The following is an 11027-nucleotide window of genomic DNA, read 5'->3' on the forward strand; positions in this document are numbered from 1 at the left end:
CCCCCCCCCGCAGTCTCCACTGTCCATCATTCCACATTCTGTTTTCATGTGTCTTCACTATTCAGCTCCAACTTGTGAGAACATGCAGTGTTTGTGATTCTGTATCTGAGTTGTCTCGCTGAAGATGATGACCTCCACTTCTATCCACGTTTCTGCCAAAGAAATAATTTCAAGGCCAGCGCCATCTCACACACCTGTAATGCTAGCACTCTGGCAGGTGGATCACGAGCTCAGGAGTTCCATACCAGCCTGAGTAAGAGATCTCTAAAAATAGCTGAGTGTTGTGGTGGGCACCTGTAGTCCCAGCTTCATAGGAGGCTGAAGTAAGACAATCACTTGGGCCCAGGAGTTTGAGGTTGCTGTGAGATATGATGCCCCCAGCACTCTACTGAGGGTGACAAAGTGAAATTCTGTCTGAAAAAAAAAAAAAAATTGGGCGGCGGCTGTAGCTCAGTGAGTAGGGCGCTGGCCCCATATACCAAGGGTGATGGGTTTGAACCTGGCCCTGGTCAAACTGCAACAAAAAATAGCCAGACACTGTGGCAGGCACCTATAGTCCCAGCTACTCAGGAGGCAGAGGCAAGAGAATGGCCTAAGGCCAAGAGCTGGAAGGTTGCTGTGAGCCGTGACACCATGTCACTCTACCGAGGGCAACAAAGCAAGACTGTCTCTAAATAAATAATTTCCTTCTTTTTCATGGCTAAATAGTATTCTGGGGTGTGTGTCTCTGTATGTGTGTGTGTGTCTGTGTGTGTATGTCACATTTTCTTCTTCTAATCCTCCATTAATGGGCATTTAAGTTGATTCCATAGCTTTGCTGTCGTAAATTGTGCTGTGATAAACATATGAGGGCATAAACCTTTTTTATATGTTGGTGTCTTTTCCATTGGTTAGATACCCAGTAGGGGGGATTGCTGGATTGTATGATCGTTCTATTTTTAGTTCTCTAAGAACTCCCCATACTGTTTTCCATAGAGGTTGCACTAATATACATTCCCACCAACATTGTACCCAAGTTGACTTTTCTTTGCATCCTTGCTAACACCTGGTATGCTTTTGTCTTTTTAATAATATAGCCCTTCTGACTGGCATAAGATGAATCCCATTGTGGTCTTAGTTTGCATTTCTCTGATAATTAGTGATGTTCAATATTTTTTCATGTGCTCCTTGACTATTCATTTGTCTTCTGTCTAGTCTGCTCCTTAGCACATTTTTTAACGGGGTTATTTGGGGGTTTTGTTGCAGTATTTTGAGTTCCTTGTAAATTCTGGATATTAGTTCCCTGAAAGATGCATAGTTTGCAAATCTTTCCTGCTATTCTGCAGGTTTTCTGTTCGCTCTGTGGCTTATTTCCTTTACTGTGCAGAAGCTTTTTCATTTAAGTCCCATTTGCTTATTTTTGTTTGTGTTGCCTGTGCCTTTGAAGTCTTAGTCATAAATTTGAAGAGATAGTTTTAATGGTTTTCATAGTAACACAAACTGTGTACATGTCTGTTGTCTAAGCCTCTAAATAGGGTGAGACTACCACAGAATATTTGCCATCCTCAACTAAGCCCTGTAGTCACCTACCAGGGTTTCCCCTCTCAAAAAGTATATAATTTAAGGGAAACCATTATTCATATAGATGTTTCTACTTACAATGGGGTTATGTCCCAATAACTAAATGTTTCAATAATTTGAAAACATATCTAATAGCCTGATAAATACATTACAAAAAGTGGTAAAACTGTAAAAGTCAAGTTGTAAATCAGGGGGCCATCTGTATTGTAAAGTCTGTTTTTAAATAAGCTCTTTATCGATGATGGATCCACACCGTCCTTGTATATAGAGATTACCCACTAGTCTACAGAGCATATGCAATCCTATTCTCAACTAACAAATAAAGGCAAAGAAAATATTTTCCTTAAATGACTAAAAAATCACTCCATTCTCAAGTTCACATTGTGGACTTAAAGTCTAATTACCCTAATTCAGTGTAATAACATAAAGACGCTATAACATACTTGCTTCGTTGTGCTTTATTACGCACCGTCTCGGGGCACGGTTTCTGTGTACACCATGGGAGGAGGATGACACAGGAAGTGTAGAATTCTCTGTGCAAAGGCTCTGCCAAAGAGATCAGCATGTCACTATCACTTTGGGTGAATCTGTACTCCGTCAATAATTCATTCTCAAGTCACTGATACTACTTGTCAGTTCTTATTATTCCTTATAAAGGACAAAAAGTAAGATTATTCTAAACATTAATGCAAAAGTAAGTTATTAATTGGCTTTTAGAAGAAATGCTTAAATATAATCAATGAAAATTAGTAAACAATCTGTAGCACTTAGGTGATACTATTCAAGATAAACCCACCTGTTATCATCATCACTTTCTTGATTTCACGCTCTAATCTCATTGTCTGCTGCCAGATCCTATTTCTTAGGGTTTCTGTTTTCTACCAGCACAGCCATCCAAACATCCTCAAATCAAGCAGAAAATAACAATAGCACAAAATATACTAGTTGCTTATTAAATATCTATTGTGTGCCAAGCCCTATGTTAAGTACAGGGAAAAAAAATTTTTTTTTTTGAGACAGAGCCTCAAGCTTGTCACCCTGGGTAGAGTGCTATGGCATCACAGCTCACAGCAACCTCCAACTCCTGGGCTCAAGCGAGTCTCCTGCCTCCGCCTCCCAAGTAGCTGGGACCACAGCTACTAGCCACAACGCCCGGCTATTTTTTGGTTGCAGCCGTCATTGTTGTTTGGCGGGCCCAGGCTAGATTTGAACCCACCAGCTCAGGTGTATGTGGCTGGTGCCTTAGCTGCTTGAGCCACATACACCTGAGCATACACAAGTACAGGGAAATTAAAACATGACCTCTTCCCTGGAAATCTTGGTGGGGTGTAAGGGAGATAGATGAGGTTAAGAAAATGATTATCATAATAAGATGAATGTTGCAATAGAGGTACGTTCAAGGTACCATGGAAGTACAGGGAAGTACACCAATGTTGTCAGAGAAGTCAGGAAGACATCATTAAAAATTAACATTAGGGTTTCAGGGGAGGCAAAAAGAGAACTTTTCCAAGTAAAAGGGAGTGTGTATACAAAACCATGGAGGTTTGAGAAAACATGGCAGATATTTTGGAACTCACAATTGGTTTCAAAAGTCAAGAAAGGGTAGCAGCATAGGGTAGGAGGTAGGATTGTAAGGTTAACAGCACGATCTTGGAGGGTCTTAAATATACTGCTAGAGTTTGGATTTTATCTAAAAGCTAGTGGAGGGCCATTGGAAGATTTTGAGTAGGAGAATGGGAAGATCAAATGAGCATATTTTAAAAATGACACTGAACTTTTCCAATGCAGGGTGGATTAGATGGGACAAAACTAGAAGTCATTGAATCAAGCTACTGCAGGAAAACTCAGTAAATATTGTGGAAGGAAGGAGGGAGGGAGGGACAGAGGCTCTGATAATAAAAATTAGAAAGAGGGGATAATTTCAGTAGGTAGACACAGTACAATGTAGTAGACAGTCAGAAAAGGGAAGAGCCCGTGTGAGGGCCAAGGTTCTGCTTGAGCACCTGAGGGGCAAAGGTTTGAGTCACTGATGTTGGAACAACAGTAACACGAACTGGTCTCATGGGAGAAGAGAGGACAACATTGGCCGAGCCTTGGCCACGTGAAGTATGAGGTGCCTGGAGTTCAACCCTGGAAATACATAGCTCAGGAGAGAAGTCTTAACAGGAAGCACATTTTAGAGTCATCACTGAGTGTTTGGAAGTTGAGACTGAAGAAGTCATCTAATGGGGGCGGCGCCTGTGGCTCAAAGGAGTAGGGCACCAGCCCAATAGGCTGGATGTGGCGGGTTCAAACGCCCCAGCCAAAAACTGCAAAAAAAAAAAAAAAAGTAAGAGAATGGAAGAGAAAGAATAGGAAATATTCTTTAAAATACCAACACCTGTGGGGCGGGACAGAAGAGGGAGACAAGTCAAGTCAAGAGTCCCGAGAAAGGTACGTAAAATAGGAGTTTCAAGGAAGAAATAAAGATAAGGAATGTGTTTCCCCATCTCATAACCCCGAGGATCAGGGAAGTTAGGTAATTCTCATAAAGTGTGCATCATAATGCCTGAAAATACTGACATGTGGAAGGATGAGTAGCTTCATCCAGGACACACCCAAGGCAGCAAGGATGGCTGGACTCTGGGACGGCGTAGGAGACGGACTCTTGCCCACTCTGCTCTCTTTCTCAGGGGGAAGAACGCTGGACAGATGAGTCACTGACGCTCACCATGTTCATTACTAAGGGACTGACAAGAATAATAAGTTCATGTTTATACATACTATGACAAGGAAGAAAAAACATTCTTGTAATTATAAATATTCCTTTGTAATAAAAATTATCAAAGCCATTATACATTAATTACAGGGGTCAGAATGATACTTGTAAACAGCAGGGACTTAAATGGAGTTGTTTTGAGATGAAGCTATTTTACTGAGTTCCATTTTCATAATTACTTATAAGAACAATGAATGTACCTTATACAGTGAACACCAAATTAAGGAAAAAGGGCCTAATCAAAAGGAAAAAGTAACTTGGATTAAGAAAAAAATGTATTTCCTTCACTGTTCTACCCATTGTGGAGAAAAAAAAAAAGAAGAAGAAAAAATGTATTCTCAAAAAAGGACTCTGAAGCCACTTGGTCTACAGGGATACTTGCCTGTCTGACTGTCATCCTGAGTACTGAATCACCTTTTTGATCTCCTTTTCAACTCTGTGGAGGTGTGCTAGTGTAACTCTCAATTGTCCCCCCCGTACACACCAAAACATCCACAAAGACATGTTCATGTGGCTCGGCGCCTGTAGCTCAGTGGCCAGGGTGCCAGCCACATACGCCGGAGCTGGCAGGTTCGAATCCAGCCTGGGCCTGCCAAACAATGACAACTACAACAAAAAATAGCTGGGCTTGTGGCAGGCGCCTGTAGTCCCAGCTACTTGGGAGGCTGAGGCAAGAGAATCTCATAAGCCCAAGAGTTGGAGGTTGGTGTGAGCTGTGATGCCACAGCACTCTACCCAGGGTGACAGCTTGAAACTCTCTCTCAAAATGTTCATGTATTGGTAGAACCTTGATAAGACTTGTTATTTAAAGCTTATCAAAGGAAGCTGGAATGAATATTTTTTTCTGACAATAGCAACTCGGGATGGACAGACTATAAACAGATCACACTGTAAAACCATGGAGTGGACTCATTTGTAAAAGACTAAGGAAGATACTTCATAGTTTTCTAATCTTCATAGTTTTCATAATTTACAGCAGCGCTCCCCAGTAAAAATGAATTGCTTAAACACTAAAGCGAAAAAATACTTTAAAATACCAGCCTAAATTTTTAAGATAAGTTCAAGAGACATCACGTCACTCGAGCAAATCGCTGTAAACGTTTTTAAATGCTAGCTCTCAATGTCTATCCTTATCTCCTCTCTGCGCAGGAATAGTTTGTAGATAGGAGGCACTCCACAGAGTATCCTTTTAATAACATTGGCATAGGGGACAACTCCTCTTGAAATAGTCGTAAGAATTAAAGGGGAAGACACATTTTCAGTAAAGTTGCATAATCATATTTCATGATTCACTTTTGCTAAACTCATAGAAGGATGACGTATAAGCCCAAATGCCAGTGCGTTTGTAATGGAATAATTCCTTCCCAGAGTTGGAATACGTCAGAAGCCAAATTAATAATTAAAAGCATGCTGGTTGAGCAAAGAACCAGAGCAAAAGAAAGTAAATAACCTTAAGGGATATTTCAAGGCCAAGGGAGCAGCCTCACAGAGTGGTGGAGGCAGGAATTCATGCAGTTCGCCTGCTGAGATTTGAATCTCAGGTGCATCATGTAATCCTTGGATGACCTTAAGCTTTCAGAAGCTCTGTGTCCTTGTTTTTATAATGGGGATAATATCAATCTGGAGGGATTTATAAAAGGATTAATACAGGGCTTTAGTACAGTACCCGTATACAGTAAGCACTCAATAAATGTCAGTTGATGTTATTAATATCACCTATAATAAGGCATACTATGCGTTTCTACAACAGCCAGCATGCTGACCAGAGATTCCAGTGGCTCTTCTCTAGACAGTGTTTGATGAACACTGACATCCTTCGCTGCTTTAGACTCTGCTCTTCTATGTACCATCGTCATCCTCCTTCTGTTCACACAGTCCTTCCTCGGGACAGACACAATAAAATTGATTCTGTCTCAGCTTACAGTCACATCCCAGTGTGGCTTCCCCTACATTACACCCAAGTCACCTGGGGTTTTAATGTTTCCAAATATTTAGCTGCAATCTCTTGTTTCTAGCCACAGACATGGCATACAAGTACTTTCATTATGGTAGTGTTTCATTCTCACATTTGACGGCAAATAAATCCACATTAAAAGCAAACTACAATCAGGTTAATTCTCCAGAAACATGGAATCAGAAGAAGAATGGTTGTAAAGTTTTGGACAGCTGCAGGCAGGTTAGGAGAACCTCATGCCTCTGTCTCTGCTGCAGAGCTCACAGTAAGGCTACTGACCTATCGGAGCAGCCTCCTGGACAAATGCTAACTTCTAATTTCCAGATGTCATGAAAATACCTCTTCTACTTCTAAATAGTCAGTATACATTTTAATGTCAAATTTATTCCATGTGTATACCACTTATGATGCTCATTTTCTAAAAGTATTCCCTGAAATTCTGCAAATATTAAGAATATTTACTAAGGCACCAGCCACATACACCTAAGGTGGCAGGTTCGAATCTCCAGCCCGGGCCTGCCAAACAACAATGATGACTGCAACCAAAAAATGGCCGGGCGTTGTGGCAGGTGCTGGAATCCCAGCTACTTGGGAGGCTGAGGCAGGAGACTTGCTTGAGCCCAGGAGTTGGAGGTTGCTGTGAGCTGTGATGCCATGGCACTCTACCCAGGGGGATAGCTTGAGTCTCCGTCTTAAAAAAAAAAAAAAATGAATATTTGCAGCGGCACCTGTGGCTGAGTGGGTAGGGCACCAGCCCCATATACTGAGGGTGGCGGATTCAAACCTGGCCCCGGCTAAACTGCAATAAAAAAAATAAAATAGCCAGGCGTTGTGGCAGGCGTCTGTAGTCCCAGCTACTTGGGAAGCTGAGGCAAAAGAATCGCCTAAGCCCAGGAGTTGGAGGTTGCTGTGGACTGTGACAGCACAGCACTCTACTGAGGGGGATAAAGTGAGACTCTCTTTGGAAAAAAAAAAGAATATTTGCTATTCTTCTATCCCCATGAGCATTTATTTGAAGTTATTTTATATCTCCAATTATGAGAAGGATATTTAGGAAAGAAATAGAAAGGCTAGAAATTCAGAAAGAAAAAATGGTTTATCATCATATCACCCAAGGATACCCTCAAAGCATTTGAATGTCAGTTATTACACTATTAATATTTTGGTTTATTTCTTTCTAATTTTTTTGAGGCAGAGTCTCACTATGTTGCCCTGAGAGTGCAGTGACGTCTCAGTTCAAGGCAACCTCAAACTCTGGGGCTTAAGCAATTCTGTTGCCTCAGCCTCCTAAGTAGCTGAGACTATCGGCACCCACCACAATGCCCGGCTATTTTTGTTGTTGTTGTTGTTGCAAGTGTCATTGTTGTATATCTGGTCTGGGTTGAAGTGTCAAACCCATCAGCCTGGGTGTATGTGGCCGGTGCCGTAACCACTATGCTGCAGGCACCAAGTCTATTTATTTATTTTCATTATTCAATGAAACGTGAATTCCGTTTCAGCTTACGATCACATTCCAGTGTGAGTTCCCCTACATTACACCCAAGTTCACCCAATGAAACATTGAGTAAATGTTTTGTATGTAGCTATCTCAAGTGATATCATCTGCTATGAATTGATTTTTTTAACTAATGTCTATTACAGAGTCTGAGCATTCTCACAAGCTCAACAAAAAAAAATGTAATTATGTGTTTAGCACATACTTGGAAAACAATAAAAGTACAATTACTTTTAGCTATTCCTACCATTATAGTCATTATGGAAGAGTTCGGTTGTTCTCCAAAAATATAAATGTACAACTTTTAGGAGTTGCCACCCCTATATTGCTAAAGCCTTCAAAATAGAGTTTTTCTCCAAGCATACTTTGAGGATCTTCATTTATTTTAAGCTTCTGGTTTATTCCTTACAACTATCCTGATAATGCAAACGCAACTATGGAACTTTTGTTGATGTGCCTATACAATTCAGCACCACTGCATAAAATAGGCTCAGAACAATGGTCTTATATCTCTGTTTGGATTTTGGCAACAATTTTTGGAGGCTGTGGGGCATTTCTTGACACCAGTCTTCTCCGTTGTCTTTCCGTGTTTCTCATCTATCCACTTTCACTGCTTTCATTATGGTCAATGCCAACATCGTCTCCCATTGGGCAAGTCTCAAGTCCTTCACTCCATTATACTAATTCTACTTTGGGGTCCCCCTCTGATCCATTCTGCACAGCATAGGAAAAATGATTTTCTTAAACCACATCTCCTGTTATGCAGCTGTGATTCATGGTCCTTAAAATAAATCCCAATTCTTCCCAAGGCCTACAAGGCCCCAGGATCTAGTCCCTGCCGAATCTCCTGGCTGTCCTGCTTTCCTTCCCTCTTCTTTTGTCCCTCAGGTCTTCCCGTTCCTTGAGGGCCACCGAGCTCTTCCCACCTGAAATATCCGTATTGCCATTTCCTTCACTAAGAATATATTTCTGTGCTTCATTCTCATCGTTTAGAACGATGTTTCCTGGGAGTCAGCATCCCTGACTTCCCTAACTAAAGTCACCCACCTATTCTGCTCACCTCCTTCACACCACATAGTACAACTATATTCTCTGCCTATTTGCATGTTATTTTTTTCTATCTTCACCTGTATTTAAGTTCCATTGTGACAGAAATCATGTTTATGTTATTCACCTAAGGTACAGAGTGCTTGGCATATGCTAGGCGTTTAAGAAATACCCTTTAGAGAGGGAGGGAAGCTTAATAGTCAAAGCTAAGGGAGTAAGTGAAAGTGCCCAGGAGAATAGGAAGTAAGGCCAAGATCCCCTAAGACAAAACCCCAATGAACATCATAGATAAAGAGACTAAGAGAATTCTGAAAAAAAAAAAAAAAAGTAGAAAATCTTGGCATGGGATGTCCCGTAAACATTTTAAGGTGGGAAAGCAACGTGGTAATATCTGAGCAAATATTTGTTGAGTATCTATTATGCTCATTAATACATCTGAGAATTCAAGAAATACATGATAGGACAAATGTCTTTAAAAGAAATTTGGGGGCAGCACCTGCGGCTCAGTGGGCGGGGCTCCGTCCCCCTATGTTGAGGGTAGCAGGTTCAAACCCAGGCCGGCCAAACTGCAACAAAAAAATAGCCAGGCATTGTGGCGGGCACCTGTAATCCCAGCTACTCAGGAGGCTGAGGCAAGAGATCACCTAAACCCAGGTGTTGGAGGTTGCTGTGACACCACGGCACTCTACTGAGGGCCATAAGGTGAGACTCTGTCTCTAAAAAAAAAAGAAAGAAATTTCCAAAAGCTTCTTCACTCATTTCCTCTTCTGTTCAGTGTCATCTACTGATGAAATGAGCCACAGAAATAGACTAGGATAGCAATGTTTGGTGAAGCTGCTGAGTTAAAGAGCAATTGTGTTAGGGTAAGGAAAAACCGTGACTATTGCAGCATTTGTTAAATAAATGTTATTATGCTTGCAGGAAATTGTTCAAGAACATTTCTTCTTATGTAAGGCTCGCCCCAGTAATGCTGCTTAGGTCAGTGTCTGTCTGGATTATCTGCAGCCTAAATGCCAACTCCGTAAATTAAACCTGTCAAGTGACAGCTTTGCCATAGCCTGCATATCCAACCTTTAAAATTTATTTATACTCCATTCCCTTTCCCTAGCCAGATTAAATTCTCCTTTCCTGATCTATTTTTGCCTCACTTCAGACTGGCATAATTCAACATGCTCTAAACCACCACGTGGAGACTAGCCCTCCTGATTTCCAATTCCCAGATGATTTTTATTCAGGCTTCAGAACAGCAACAGAAATGTTACCAAGTTTACTAAAAATAAGAAGAGTTCCTCCAGGTACCAGTATGTGAATCATGCATAGTAATGACATGCTATGAATTATTATGGATTCATAAAAAGTCCCTTATTCAGTGTTCCAGAGAAATGGTTCCTGTCAGCATGCAAATCAGAAATGTTTTCTTCCTCATCAACCTCTCCTTCACATCTTTTTTTGTGTTTGTTTGGTTGGTTTTTGTTTTTTGTTTTTTTTTGAGACAGTCTTACTCTGTCAACCTGGATAGAGTGCTGTGGTGTCATAGCTCACAGCAACCTCAAACTCTTGAGCTCAAGAGATCCTCCTGCCTCACCCTCCCAGTAGCTGGGACTACAAGCATCCTCCACAATACCCAGCTAATTTTTCTCTTTTTAGTAGAGACAGGGTGTTATTCTGACTCAGGCTGGTCTGAAACTCCTAAGCTCAAGCAATCCTCCTGTCTTGGTCTCCCAGAGTGCTAGGATTATAGGTGTGAGTCCCCGAGCCTGGCCTTTCCCTCACATCTTAACATGCACGCTGAACTCCACAGAAGTAAACACTCAGTGTATTGTAGGGAAGAATTGCTAAATGTGAACGTAAATTCTCATCTGACATGAAGCTACATTCATGTTTATATTTAAAGTGATCAAAATTGGACTTGAAAAGGGACAAGGAACAGGAGTAAGAGATTAATTAAAGAGAACTGTTTTTTAACAATTTTTTTTAAGTTGCTCAAAAAAAATGCCTTAATTTTACAGAGAAAATATTGGCTCTACTGATTTGATTTGATGGCTTAATAAGATGCTTATTTCGAATCCAGCAGGCATTATTTATACATCTTTACATCTTTAGGACCCTCCTGCTGGGTGGGTGACCCTTTCTATAAGTCTGGCTACAGACAAAGCACAATAGCCCCAGGCAGGAATTGGCCTTTGGACTTCATTCTTAGCCTAGATTCCTTG

This window comes from Otolemur garnettii, unplaced genomic scaffold, assembly GCF_000181295.1.
Source record: "Otolemur garnettii isolate 467f Iridium unplaced genomic scaffold, OtoGar3 scaffold00035, whole genome shotgun sequence".
In the NCBI taxonomy this organism is placed as follows: domain Eukaryota; kingdom Metazoa; phylum Chordata; class Mammalia; order Primates; family Galagidae; genus Otolemur; species Otolemur garnettii.